The sequence below is a fragment of the Podarcis vaucheri genome (genome assembly GCF_965113315.1).
Source record: "Podarcis vaucheri genome assembly, chromosome: 1".
NCBI lineage: Eukaryota > Metazoa > Chordata > Lepidosauria > Squamata > Lacertidae > Podarcis > Podarcis vaucheri.
Window position 1 is genome coordinate 111,917,266 of NC_138759.1, and position 15,244 is coordinate 111,932,509.

Consider the following 15,244-nt stretch of genomic DNA (forward strand, 5'->3'; position numbering starts at 1 on the left):
GGCAAAGCATTTGCTGCGCCTATTGAAGAGAGTTTCAAATGTGCATGCAGCCTGACACATCTCCTTTAATCTTTTCTTCTGAAGTCTGTTTCGAAAGATTTGTTTCTCGGAATTGTTTATGAGAAGGCAAAGCCCTCCTAAGCACACCAACCCTGAAATCTTTTCATCAGTTAACTGTGTTCTCCTGTGAACCAAGCTATCCATTGATCTGAGTTCTTTATGCACTGACAAGGCCATAGCAGGATCTATAACAATACTGCCATTTCATTTCATGCAGAGCTTCAGAATTCCCTTGGCACAATTATTCTCTTTAAGAGCTCTATGAAGGTGTCATTCCTGCATTACGGTTATGTAGCTGAAGGGACTGGAAGAGGAGATGCTAACTCTCCAAGACCCCCCTCAGGGTCACTTCCACACCACACATTTAGCACACATTTAAAGCACAGGGTTTTCCCCATAGAATCCTGGGAACTTTAAAACTGTGATCCCCAGCACCCTCAGCAAACTATAATTCCCAGGATTATGTGCAAGAAACCCTGTGCTTTAATTGTCTATTAAATGTGCTTAAAACATATGGTGTAGATATGCCCCCAGTGACTTGATGGCTAAGCTTGGATGATGATAATGATTATTAAAGTCTACATACAACCCTTCATCATAAGATTCCAGGGCAGTTCACAGAACAAAATACAAGAGACAAGATAAAGACACAACGAAATAATTAAGACACATTTAAAAGGCTGTAGAATATTAATCAGCTGAAGGCCTGGCTGAAGATGAATGTTCCTGGCACCTAAAAATATATAATGACGGCACCAGGTGAACTGACCTGGGGAGAGCATTCCACCATCAGGGAGCCACTACTGAGAAGGCCCTGTTCTTGTGTTGTCCCCCCTCCAGACCTCACATGGAGGCAGCATATGAAGAAGGATGCAGAAGCCAAGACGGTTTATATGGGGAGAGGTGGTCCTTGGGGGCTGGGTCACAATTCTCTAAAGACCGTCTTTTTGCCCCCGAGGCCTCTGTGTGGTGGGAATGCTGGGTAGTGGGTTAAGGGTTGACATGCTGGCTAAGCTTCCCCCTGTATCTCTCACCGACAAAGAACCTTCCCCCATCTCAGTTTCAGACACACAGAGACACACACCCTTCTCCTCATTGCTCTCACTCATACAGTCATGGCCCTGAACCAGAGAGCCTCAGATGAAAGGTAGCTCTGAGTAGCAGGAGATGGGTTCACTCCCTGGTCCTCCTGGAACAGGAGCTCTGAGAAGAAGGAGTCCATCCTATGGGGAGCCACAGCCCAAATCTTGTATCATGAACTCCAAGGAGATAAGCGCTGCCACAGTACTCCCATCATTCAACACAGGCTTGTTAGAGAATTAGGAATATGTTGGATAGATTCCCAAGTATTGTATGAAACCCTGCTATCTAGAAGAAGCCAACAGGTTGGAAAGACACTGGCTCTTTAACTGGTCAGGTACAGCACTCAGGGGCCAGGGGAGACTTCCATCTTTGCTACATAATCCAGGCTTCACAGTCTGTGAAGATGACTTTCCTGCCTCAGTGGCAAGGCTGCTAGCTATAGGTTAAGCAACAAGGTGTTGTTGTTTTTTGTAATGCCTATCATAATTATCACAGGTATGCTGATTTCAGATATCGCTGCACAGTTATTTGACCGTGTTCCCAGATAGTGCAAGAGGAACATGCTTAATGCCATGGAATTTCCTGCTGGTGTTAACAAGGGTTTGTGATTTCGGGCTAACTACCCTGAATCAGCCACTTCTGATGTCTGTGGTAATATAAAGTGGTATTTAGCCAACGGGGAAGACTCTTAGGCAATTTCTGCCTCACAGATAGAATGTTCCGATCCTTCAAACAGCTTTGTGAAATTTCAAAGAAGGAAAGAAAAGCTCAAACGTGTTCGGAAAGTCCTGCTTGTGAATGGGAGACCCAGTTCTGTCAAAAATAAAGAAAGAGATAGATGAGCTGCTCCTACCACAAAGGTGATAACCTATTTAAAAAACATTTAATAGGAATGCGCCATAAACATCAAGGAATGACGCTTTACCACAAAGGTATGCAAGAGAGCCTCTTCTCCAGTCAAAGCCACTGAAAGCTTAAATAGGATAAATCTGTACGTTCTCCTTTTATTATTATGTTCATTACAGCGTACTTATTAAATTGGGCCTTTTCTGCCTAGTGGTAAGTATGTATAATACATCAGTTTTCTGCAACAGTGGCTAGAAATTTTCTGCCCTTGTAATCGGCTGCCAGTGGTGCAGCCACTGGCTCTGGATAATGGTTTCAGCATCTGCATCAGTGAGCACATTTCACAATCACTTCCAACTATCCTACCAGACATACACTCGTTCATTCTGAGAAAATATTGTATCTGTTTGGACCATGCATTGAATTCACTTGCAGAACTCTCTCTTTTTAGAGATAGAATATCAAAAGGCATCTGATGTCTGCCAGATTCAGTATTTCTCCTTGTTGTTGATGATGATGGTGGCAAAGGTCCTCATGAAAAACAGAGGTTTTTTTTTTAAAAAAAAGATCTTTCAAATGCAACCTTTTAAAAAAAAATTAAGCTGTAGAAAAACTGCTTTCAAGTGGAACACTTGTGTTTTGTGACAAGCTGCAGCCTCAAGCTGATTTAGCACTGAGCTTTCAGTCTCTGAATTAAAAATAAAAAAATCATTCCGCAGTGAAAATGGCAATTAAGTCTCATCATAAATTTGTCAGGATGTTAGCAAGACAGAGAAATTTAATGCTAAATTCTGCATTCATTGAACAGTGCAATTCTGCATGTGACTACTCAGAAGTAAGGCCCTTTGAGTTCAGTGGGGCTTAGTCCACAGTAAGTGGGTATAACATGTTGCTCTCCAAATGTAGGTAGACTACAACTCCCAGCATCCCATGGGACAGAGTCCAACTACATCTACTTAAGTGGTGAATTGTAAGTGGCCTGAACTAGAATCTGCACTAAGGGCACTTCCAGACTGTCACTATTTTCAATCACATACTGGCAGATTCAAGTTGCAGAAGTTGACTAGGTCAGTGTTTCCCAACCTTTTTTGGGCAAAGGCACACTTGTTTCATGAAAAAAATCTCGAGGCACACCACCATGCCAGATGGGGAAAGGTCACTTTTTACTTATGTAAAAAAAAAATAAAAAAATAGTAACAGCATAGAAGGTAATGGTTAGGCTAGCATCCCTCTTCCAAATATGCTAGGTTTTTATTTGCAGGGACTGTTCTACATGGGAAGGGGAAAGGAAAGTTAATAGAAGGAAAGGCGGGTGGGAGAGAAAGAGAAGGAAAGAGGGAAGGAAGGGGGGAAGAGAAGTGGAAAGGAGGGAGACCGAGGCGGGGGAGAAGCGTCTGGAGAGTTGCTCCGAAGTTTGGGGGGCCGCGGGGGTGGGCGCGCGTCCCAGGAGGCGGAGGCCAGCCCGGGCTGGGAGCCGCGCCGCGGCCCGGGGGCAGAAGGCGGACCGCGGCTCCTAGGATGTGGAAAGGGGACGGCGGCGCAGGGGGAGGAGACCCGCACGGCTAGGGCAGCGCGCAGGGGGAGGGGAGCGGGCCGGAGGCGGGCGAGGGGGGCCGCGATCCCGCGCGCCGCGAACATGGCCTCCTTCCCCGCGGGCCCCACCGAGCCCCCCGGCCGGGGAGGGCAGCGCGCCCCCGCCGCCGGAGGAGAGCAGAGGCAGCAGGAGGAGGACGAAGGCGCTGCCGAGGAGGCGCGCCAACTTCTGCCAACTTCGGCGCCCGCCCCGTCGCCGCAGGCTCCTCCCGGCCGAGAGCCAGAGGACGGCGGCGGAGCAGGAGGAGGAGGATCGGGTTTGGCGACGGCTGCTGCGTCCTCTCCAAGCGCGGGGCTGGCCTCCGCCGCGCCCGATCCTCCGCGCTCCCCGCGCTTCTCGGCGGAGCAGGTCTCGTGCGTGTGCAAGGCGCTGCTGCAGGCGGGCGACCCCGGCCGGCTGGGCCGCTTCCTGGGCTCGCTGCCGCCCGACGCCGAGGCGCCGTGCCTGGAGGCGCAGGCGGGCGAGAGCCTGGCCAAGGCGCGCACGCTGCTGGCCTTCCAGCGCGGCGACTTCGCCGAGCTCTACCGCCTGGTGCAGAGCCGGCGATAGGATGTGGGAGGGAGCTCGCTCGCCGCCCCGCGTGTGCCTATGTGGGGCATGTTACAGCCCCGTGACGTCAGCGCCACACAGGCAGCCAGGCAGGCAGACGGCGAGAGCCCCGCGCTGGGCGGCCTCTCCTCGCTGCCGCCGCCCCGCCTCTCGCCGCCCGACTCGCTCACCTCCCTCCCACGGCACACCAGGCAACGTCTCGCGGCACACTAGTGTGCCGCGGAACACCGGTTGGGAAACACTGGACTAGGTTGTATCGAGCAACAAACCTGCTTCCCCAAAAGATCAGACTTTTGTGATGGGGAAGTGTGGGACCACACTTGCTTTGACATCTAACCTCCCTGAAAACTAATGAGAACAAATGCCCAATAAATAGACCATCTGGAATCACCCTAACACTGCCAGCCAGGCAATATTTCATTGCTCTGGCCAGATCAAAACCATGTTCAATTACATTTTAAATGTCATCTCTTCATTTCATAGATTAATACCCTTCAATATAAATATATCCAAGGCAGATAACGGAAAACCCCAAATACCGTTGATAACATTAAACAAGAATAAAAATATAGAATGACCCAAACAGCAGTGAAAGCAGCATTAATATGGCACAATCCAAACCATTTCTACTTGGAAGCAAACCAACAATATCAGCTGGGGCTTACTCCCACTGGGGTGCCACCACTGAGAAGATACCATCTCTAATGGCCCACTGCCTCACTTCTGAAGGTACCTGGGGGAGGGCCTCTGATGAAGATCTGAACAGGCAGGTTCATGTGAATGGAGGTCATCCTTCAGATCTCCCCAACACCATCCTAGGGGTATTCAAGGCTACAATTGCATACAGTACAAGTATGTGAATACATTAGTTTGAGTGTGCTCACATATTACAGAAACTGCCCCAAAGCAAACAACATTGTTTGCTTGGGGTGGGGAACCTCATTCATGCTGTATTCTACATTGTTGTAACCTTTCCTGGGATCTCGTGGTGAATGGTGGGTGGAAAATCTAACAACAGCAGCGCATTTTGCAAAATGTGCGCAGCTTGTTCCTCGAATGTGAATCAATTATATGGATGGATGCAGACGTGTATGGGCTCTTGTTACTAATCAAGACCATGTGTTAGGGAATGTGTGTGTTCACTGTACACCTTATAATTATTATTGTCTTCCAGATCATTATGCTAGCTATCAACTTTGCTTTAAAAAAATCCCTTTATTAACTCTATTGTTATAACCCTTAAAATTTTCTCCTGCTATCATAATATAAGAGGAAACTGAGCAGATGGAGAAGAGGCAAACTCACAAAGAGGGTGGGTAGTCAACAAACTGCAACTTCATTAAGCATATATTAATATAAGCAAAGCAGTCCAATTGCCATATGCCTCTTGAGGCTCAAGCCCAGTTTCCAGAAAAATAAATAAAATGTGAGTGAATCCAGACACAGATCTGTATGTGTTGCTTTTGAGCATTCCCCTAGATCTGCGGCTTCTACCCTTTCTAGGTGTGCAAGTTGCCACCAGCACAGAGACTTTGAGATGACTGTTGGATTTTAGAAGTGATATATCCTGCCTATTAGCCTTCTCTATGTCTCAGTCCTTGCCTGTTGCCCAAAGGAACGCTGGTGTCAGGATGCTGTTGCCCAGGAAAGTATAAAGACAAGGAAAAGTCTCTTACAGACCTTTTTTATTTCAAACTTTACAGAGAGAGGCTGTAGAACCCAGCCTCTTGGATAATGTCGTTGTCCCGAGTGAATCTCCACCCGCCCTGTCTCTCCCACTTCTTCATTCGTCATCAGCATCATCTTCTCTACGGGTGTTGCAACGTGCCTGCTGTCTTCGAGCTCTTTGCTCTCCTACTTTTAAGGCTCGCCAGGTTCTGGGAGATGGAGGGTCTGGACTGCTTTCTAGCGACAACGTGTCAGCCAGCTGCTGTTCCGGCTCTGCCTGCTTCTCCTCTTCCATTATTTCTCAACTTACCCCCTCATCTGCCTCTGAGACGTGACCTCCCGCAAACCCCTGTTGTAAATCTATACTGTCTTCCTCTCCCTCCTCCCTGGGTCAGGATGAGGAGGTGGTCTCCACCATTCCCCCTCCTCTGCATAGCCCCTGACAGCTGGTTGCACCACACAAGCCATTAGCTTCATTGGCTGCACCCAAAAAGCTCATACAGTCGAGAGCACTCCACCAGTCCAGTTTTCTATCCATCTGAGACATATCCTCACAGAGATGGTTTTAGAGCAGTGTGACTGCTACACTGCCATGCTGCAAGGGGCTCCACAACAATGCTGTAGAGCAGAGTGCAGGAGGTCGGGGTGCCAAATGTGAGCGTCACACAGGGCAGCACTGAAATTGGAGAGCCCAAAGTCCACCACTGATCCTCAAAGGTAGCAATCAAAGGGGTGATGCAGACAGAGTGTGGCATGGCCCACCTGGCTTCCCAATGCAGAGCATTGCTGCCAGTTACCAAGAGGGAGAGGGGAAGGTGTGAGGCACTGGGAGCACAGTGGAAGGAACATTAAAACCATGCTCCACCTCCACACCCACACCACCCTGAGCTCCCTGTGCCCCCCTCTCCTTCTTGGTAACTGGCGGCAACACTGCATTCTGCCATTTCCCACACATCTGTTAAGATCTGATTCAACAGGTAAGATGGGATTTTCACAAGGCGGATCTGCAGAACAAGATGAGAAGCTCTTGGACATGTGGGAATTAACTGGTATGCAATACAGTCAAAATACAGGTCAAGTGAAAGGGGGGATGAGCCTCAACAGTCATGGATCATCCCCCCAAAAGAATCTTAGGAACTCTGGCTTGTTAAGAGTGCTGACCTCAGAGAGTTACAGTTCCCAGGATTCTCCATGTTGAAGTGGAATAAGAGTGCTTTCAATGTATGGAGTGTGTGACTTCAGTGCTGGAAGTGGGACAGTGATCTTCGCTCCACCTGAGGACAGCAGGACAGCTTGCAGGATGGGCAAGGTGGGCATACGGATCATAGAAATCTCTGCCTTCCAGCTCCTCACTGCCACTCCCCATTCCCTGGCATGACATCTGCTGCCTGAGGCAGTTTCCTCATCCTGCCTAACGGTAGAGCCAGCCCTGCTATAAAGAACACCTTTGGGAGAGAAAAGGCTGGCTTTCACCACTGGAAAGCTACAGCTCTGAACAGAGACGTGCGAAGCTGTCACAACGGGACGTCTGTTCTAGCAAGCCGTCAGCTCAATCCAGTTGTGGAAAGAGTCGAAGTCAAAAGGACATGTCGGGCACTTGGTCGCCTGCAGGGGCAAGTCACCAGTTCCCACCCAGAGGAAGACAGCCTAGAGAAGACCAGCTTGCTTGATTCATCTTCCCAAGGGGGAGCAACCTCAGGGAAGCCATCTGCTGATGGATAGGTGCTGGCTGGCTGGCTGCAAGTTGTCTATCATCAGGCACCCTCTAAAGTCTGACCATTTAGAGAAAGGACTGGACAGGAACAATGGCATTTGCCCCTCATGCCAAACATTGTCCTTATCCTTCAAAGGCACAGTTTTATCGGAAGCACAGGGAGTTCCATGCACTTTTGTAATACTCTATTAAAGAACAGCAGGATTTAAAAACGGCATGATGGATGGAGCAGCTAGCCACGTGTTATGTGCACATGGCTAGGCAACAGGTGAAAGTAGCCTTTTAATTACTCTGCCAGGCTTCCGTGCAGCATAGCCATTTATTTTAACTAATGCCATCCTCTTGAAATGTCAGAGTTGTCGAACAGGCATGCCAGGCCTCCTTTGCCAAGCCCTACACAGCTGCCAAGTTTATGAAATGCTCCTTCGGGAGATGCAGAGACCAGTTAGCCTAAGATTTTTTTTAAAGAGCTTTGGGATTTTATCATTGGCTGCTTGCCTGCCTTAAAGAAATCAACCGTTTATTGCATGCTTGCGGGTTTCCATTTTTTTTTTAAAAAAGTGAGAAGCTGTGAAGCACGGAGATGGAAAGCTCTGAGGAGAGGCGTAAGGGTCTCAGCGCAGAGCGGGGAGATGATTGGACCGAGGCCCATTGCTGGAAGCCGCCATCCTTGCTGTGCGGATGCTTGCATCCCTCCCTCACTTTCTTCCTGTGGCACAGGCATATTTTGTGAACAGACCTACATGTTGCTTGGGGAACAGGGCTCTTCCTGGCCCTTTTGTCACCAAAGACAAACTTTGCACAAACCGCATGTAGTCAAGCATATGAGTGTCTGGTAGGTGGCCTGGGAAGCGGTGAATTCTGCCCTGTTTCCAAAGTATTGTTTGCATGCATTGTTACGTCTTATTACTAATATGTTTGTATCTCACTTTTCTTCCAAGGAGCTCAGGGTGGAACTTCCAAGGATCTCACAAGAATCCTGCGTTAGGCTTGGAGGTAGTAACTGACCCAAGAGCATCCAATGAGCTTCATGGCTGGGTGGGGATTTGAACCCTGGTCTCCCAGGTCTTAGTACAACACTCTAACAGCTACACAACACTGGCTCTCAGCCAAGTCTTCCACATCTGTTGTTTCTCCCCGGGTGCATTTCAAAAAACTTCCTCTTTCCATAAGCCTTATGATGTAGAGATTTTTATCCTATGTACCTGTTTTGGATCTGATTTTTTTTTTTAAAAGGATATACAGTGGTATCTTGGGTTAAGTACTTAATTCGTTCTGGAGGTCCGTACTTAACCCGAAACTGTTCTTAACCTGAAGCACCACTTTAGCTAATGGGGCCTCCTGCTGCTGCCATGCCTCCGCCGCACGATTTCTGTTCTCTTTTTTTAAAAAAATAATTTTTATTAACAGGCCAATCACATCACATTATCCATATCACATTGATCCCAAATTATACAGCCAAATTTTAAATTTTGTTGGGGGTACCCATACATCAAGTTCAGCTCGAGTCCAAAACAGCATCACTTATCTTACTGCATTAATTAGACAGTTCTGTCCAGTTTGATCTGGATAGTCCTTTATTATTTCCTTTCTCTTCTTGTTGTTATCATAAATTCCTTTCTTTGCAATCTCTGATGATTTTCACAAGCAGGTTAAAAGCTGGCATTCGGTCCGGGACAGCCTCTGTACAACGCTTCCATAAACAAAATTAATCTCCGATCTGTCCTTTATTTTTCTCAGGCTTACCAAATAAATCAAATGAATCAGGGGGCTCTGTCAGGTCAAACTTACATTCCAGCATTCCTTCTCATTCAAGCAATCCTGATTCTCCTCCCCCAGTCCTTCTTCCTCCAGCAAACCTGTCATGGTGAGACGCCATTTTTTAACTGCGTCATAAAAATTTTCCTCTTTTCTCACCGTTCTCCAGTCTTCTTTCCTGTTATACTCCGTCCCACATAGTTCTTAAAGTCCTGTCTGTGATTCATAGAAACGCGACGATCTTGTTTCTATCTGGGGTGAAGGGTTATTAATGTCACATCAACCAGAGAAAAAAAGAGTTTTTTCCTCTCCCCCCCCCTTGTTCCAAACATACAGTCTCCTTATGGTAATTCATCAGAAGATTTACTTATCCGTCCATCACTCCTGGTCGCAGAGATCGATTAATCAGCAGTCTTATCATCGAGCTTTACTTGATGTATGTGCTTTCAGCTTCATTTCCAAACGTATGTTTCCAATTATAATTCCAAGCTGCAGCAACCAGCACGCGCTGATTGGAATCGGCGTCAGGAAGATCTGACTTCACCGAGGGCCTGTGCCAAGTGTTCAGCACCCCCATCACTCGTTTCAGGGGGTGCATTGTGAACACCGCTGGCAGGACAGTACTCCCCCACATCCTGGGGGAGTTTAGGAAGGCTGCATACCTCCCATAGCAGCCCCTTAGTACCTTGTATGGGTCAGAGAGATGTTATTGTCGGCCATCTTCCAACGTGCCACCTGGTGGTCCCCGCACGATTTCTGTTCTCATCCTGAAGCAAAGTTCTTAACCGGAGGTACTATTTCTGGGTTAGCAGAGTCTGTAACCTGAAGCGTATGTAACCTGAAGCGTATGTAACCCGAGGTACCACTGTATATGTTTGTATTGTGGATGATGGTGTGTGCGTATTTTCATAGGAAGTGATTGGTAAACAAAATAAAAATACAATATTTACACCACAGCTGATCAGTTCTATGCAATCTTGTATAATAACTGTAGTTAATTTAATTCCGTAATTTTTTCGGAATGATTCTATGCATCAGATAACCATCCAGGATTTTGGAGGAATGCAGTGCAGCAGTGTTCATGCCACCACATTCCTCAATGCAAATCCCATTTTACTTCTTAACCAGGGTGTGTCCTTTAGCCTTTAGTGGCTTATAGCTATTATAATTTGAGGCTAGCACATGTTCTAAACCTGCCTCTGTTATATATTTGCCTCATGACCCCCTCTCAGTCTCTGGCCTGATATGGACTTGTGTGGTCCATGCACACTGTTCGGTGCATTCTGATAACAGAGGACTTTAGGCTCTGAGTTTAAGATAACTAAATGCCTAACCATCTCTCCCCCCACCCCCAAAATCCAAAGCATATCAAATGGATTATTCTCTAGCACTTGTTTAAATTTTAATTGCCTTTTCAAGTAACAAACAAGCTTTGAGCAAAGACTTGCAGATGTTGAAAACTAGGTCATCTTGTTTATACACAGTGTGTGTTTCATACTGTACAACTGATGGTTTGCAATAAACGAATTCGGAAGATTTTTCTCATGTTTAACAAGTGGGGAGGGGACTTTGCAGACCTTTGCTGCACACCAGCAGGTCACCTGTCATCGGGTTTTTTATGGGTTGTGTAAACAAACTGTCCACATTTCTTTTGCTGCATATGTTCTTGGATTTATGTTAACTAGCTAGCGAGTGGTTGTAACTGCTTTGTGATATCTGAGTGTGGGAGTCTCAGGATTAAAACGTCAGACCTTTCAGGCAGTATAATTTAAGGTGCTATCCACTGCTATCTGTAGAATGTAAGTCTATTAATTGGGTTGTGCTTCCCCCCACCCCCCAGCATCATGACCATTCACCCAACTAGTTAGTTTGCTAACCATTCAAGTGTCTAAAAAAAAAAAAAAGGTAAAGGACCCTGACAGTTAAGTCCAGTCACGAACAACTCTGGGGTTGTGGCACTCATCTCGCTTTACAGGCCGAGGGAGCCGGCGTTTATCCGCAGACAGTTTTTCTGGGTCATGTGGCCAGCATGACTAAGCCGCTTCTGGTGAAATGCCGTTTACCTTCCCGCCGAAGTGGTACCTATTTATCTACTTGCACTTTGACGTGCTTTCGTACTGCTAGGTTGGCAGAAGCTGGGACTGAGCAACAGGAGCTCACCCCGTCATGGGGATTCAAACCGGCAACCTTCCGATCGGCAAGCCCAAGGCTCAGTGGTTTACACCACAGTCCCAATACACCCATGTCCCTTTTCCAGTATCTAGAGGTAAAATGCAGCAAAACCAACTAATCAGTTGTTAAATTGTCTATTTACCGTCTTGTGCTGGTTTCATATTTATGAGATATTTTAAGCGTTTAAAATGTATTACCATTATGCTGTTTATCCGATTGTAAATCACTTTGAGAGGCAGCCTGAAAAGCAGTTCAGAAGTCTTTTAAACAAATAAGCAAAATCTGACATTTGTTGCTGCAAACGTTAGGAAAATTATGCATGCACAGATGGGATTTTAAAGCAAAGAAACCATATTCTTAACTCTGTGCTTCTCGTGGAAACTAACAAAATGGTTTTATTTTATTCTTTTCTTGCAAAAACTCTTGAAAGGATTTATTTCATGGGGAAAAGCACACTCTGGGAATACTTTGATTTCAACTTTGTGTCATTTTTAGAATGGTTCACCTGTTGGGCTGTGCCTCCGGTGGCCTTTATGTCAGCCTTCACCAAGCTGGTGTCTTCCAGATATTTTGGACTACAACTCAAATCAGCACCAGCTAGCACTGACTAGGGTTGATGGGAGTTTGGTGAAAGTGTCCTTATGTAATTGAGCTGCCCATCGATGCGGCTTGTCCCAATCTGATGATGTCTATATAATTTATTGCCAATATGGGACTAGAAGGGAAGGGGACAGAAGGTTAGGAATGAATAGGTAACCCCTTTTACCACTTTGGTTGCAGGTTTCTCCACTTACACAGCTGCAACTGAAGTGACTAGTATCAGGCTGAATGAGAAACTCCGCCAATTCTTCACTGAAATAGCTGTGACTACTGAGCAACGGCAGAATAAAACTTGCAAAATGAAATCCAAAGTAGATGGTGTAAGACTGCTTTGGCACAGACATAGATGCATCTACCTGTTTGCCATAGCAACTGTATCTTGGGGAAATTGTGGCTCTATCTTTTTGTGAGTCACTCCAGATAGTTCCAGATTCTTTCTGCTGAATCTTTTCCTCCTAGCGGCATGGAAACAGCAGAAAGAGCTACCAAAAAATTCCAGCCATAAATAGGCAGGAAAGTTATACAGTCTGATTAGAAAGGTGCTTGTGAGAAACTCAGCCAGGCAAACAGCCAAGACATTGCTCTTTCCAATATTTATATTCCAATATAATTGATTCCATCCCATGAAGTTCTCCTAAGCTCTTCCTAAGAGCATGATTTGGCGGCTCTCATGTTAGCACTCACTTAGGGTTCTTTCAGACAAGCTGCTTATTCAGCATTCATCCTGATTCACTTGCGCATACCTTATGCAGTGGGTTGACCATATCTGGTCTTTATCGAGCATTTGTTCTTATTTGTTTGTGGAATGGTTATATGACCATGAACTGCTAACCTAGCAGTTCGAAAGCACACCAGCGCAAGTAGATAAACAGACACCGCTGTGGCAGGAAGGTAAAAGGTGTTTCTGTGTGCTCTGGCACTCGCCACAGTCCTCCATGTGCCAGAAGTGGTTTAGTCATGCTGGCCACGTGACCCAGATAGCTGTCTGCAGACAAACGCCGGCTCCCTTGGCCTGAAAAGCAAGATGAGCACCGCAACCCCAGAGTCACCTTGGACTGGACTTAACTGTCCAGGGCTCCATTACCTTTTTACCTATATGACCATGAGCATTCATCACGATTGGCTTGTGGGCTGTTCACATTTCTTCCTGTGCCCATCTCCATCGCTTTCCAAACCATGGACATATTTTCTTTTTTAAGTGAATCTGTTGAGGTAGGGTGAGAGAACAATTCAATCCATTTTAAATGTGCAAAGTTGGAGTTTGGGCATGTGCTTGAATGTCTTCCTCACCCTTTCCAATCGATACAATATATTTTACAATACAATATATTTTATGATGGTGCAGAAGATAGCATATGCTTGGGAAAGTAAAGAGGGCTTTAAGATAGCCCACTGGCACAGCAGCCATTTCAGGAACGCAATACTTGATGCTCTGCAGGAGAGATCAGTTGTATTTTGGCCACTCTTGCCTGTCCAGAATTTGTACGTGTGCTTGTGCTGAGCCAAATATGAATTGTTCCAGAAGCTTTGCCAGCTCCATCTTGGTAGTCAAGATAAGCCCAAAATAAGAGGGAGTGGCAAGGAAGTGACGGTAGATGGCAGGGATTTCAGGGGGCAATGCCATTCTAGGTGAAGGTAAAGGGACCCCTGACCATTAGGTCCAGTCGTGGCCGACTTTGGGGTTGCGGCACTCATCTAGATTTATTGGCCGAGGGAGCCGACGTACAGCTTCCGGGTCATGTGGCCAGCATGACTAAGCCGCTTCTGGCGAACCAGAGCAGCGCATGGAAACACCGTTTACCTTCCCGCCGGAGCGGTACCTATTTATCTACTTGCACTTTGAGGTGCTTTCAAACTGCTAGGTTGGCAGGAGCAGGGACCGAGCAACAGGAGCTCACCCTGTCGTGGGGATTTGAACGGCTGACCTTCTGATCGGCAAGTCCTAGGCTCTGTGGTTTAACCCGCAGTGCCACCCGCATCCCTAATGCCATTCTAACCCATGCCTAAACCCATGCCTAAATTCAGAAGGAGGGTTAGCATATATACAAGTAAAGGGTTTGAAACTTTCAGGCAGGGGAATTAGTATTCTGCATCCCCCCTCCCCAGTTTCAATCTCCACCCCAACACCAGCGTTTAGTGTTCATAGAACCATAGAAATGTAGAGTTGAAAGGGATCATGATTTCATTTAACTCAACTGCCTGCAATATAGGATTCTTTTGCCTGAACCCAGAGCCCTGAGATTAAGAGTCTCATGCTCTGCTGACTGAGCTAGTCCTTGAAGGCTCCATTGCGATAATGATTATAGAAATAAGGTCACACCTAGAGAACCAGGGTCCCATTCAGTCTCTAATTCTAAAGTAACCCACTCTGTCTCCTTGATATCTTTGTCTCCTGTCTTCTGGGCTGGTCCCTTTTAGAAATCTGGTTGGGTGAGCAGTGGCGTAGCGTGGGTTGTCAGCACCCGGGGCAAGGCAAGTAATTTGCGCCCCCTAACCCGTGGATTTGCGTCCCCTAACCCCCAGATGTTGCGCCCGGTGCGGCCGGGCCCCCCTGCACCCCCCACGCTATGCCACTGTGGGTGAGAATCTTTGGAGTTGATCCTACAAAGACCCTATGGTTAGCTGTTCGTGCAGAGTCTTCTGCCACACTAAGTATCTGGAATAATATTTCTGCCTCATGGCTTAGTAAGTTTTCATCAGTTAACGCCCTCCAAATATTGATCGCTTTGGACAGTGTACATCAGGAATGGGAGTAGATGGTGCAGATGAAATCCCTCCCTCTCATCAACAGAAAGAACTTGTCAATCCATGCAGTTTACTTAGCAAAGTGCACCACACATGTCCACTTTGGATGGGTTTACTAGGCGTTGTATAAAGCTGATGTTGCAGAAGCAGTGTAGTCCATAGAACAACAAAAGACTGTTCAGGAAAGGTGGGTGAAGCCTTGTATTATAGCAGCGTGCAGCTTGGTTACATTCTTTTAGATCAGCAGATACCCACAAGGTGGCAGGATTTAGTTGTACACACAGTAATCACCAGCGACTTACGAATGCAGTTGTGGGACTGCCGGAAACTGGGGTGCCCACTTGGAGATACAGGCGGTCCCACATTTCGTTCAAATCAAATCAAAACTTTATTAGCAAAGCCAACAGGCCACAGCTGTACAAAAGTTAAAAGTGAGAATAGGGATAAAAGGAGGG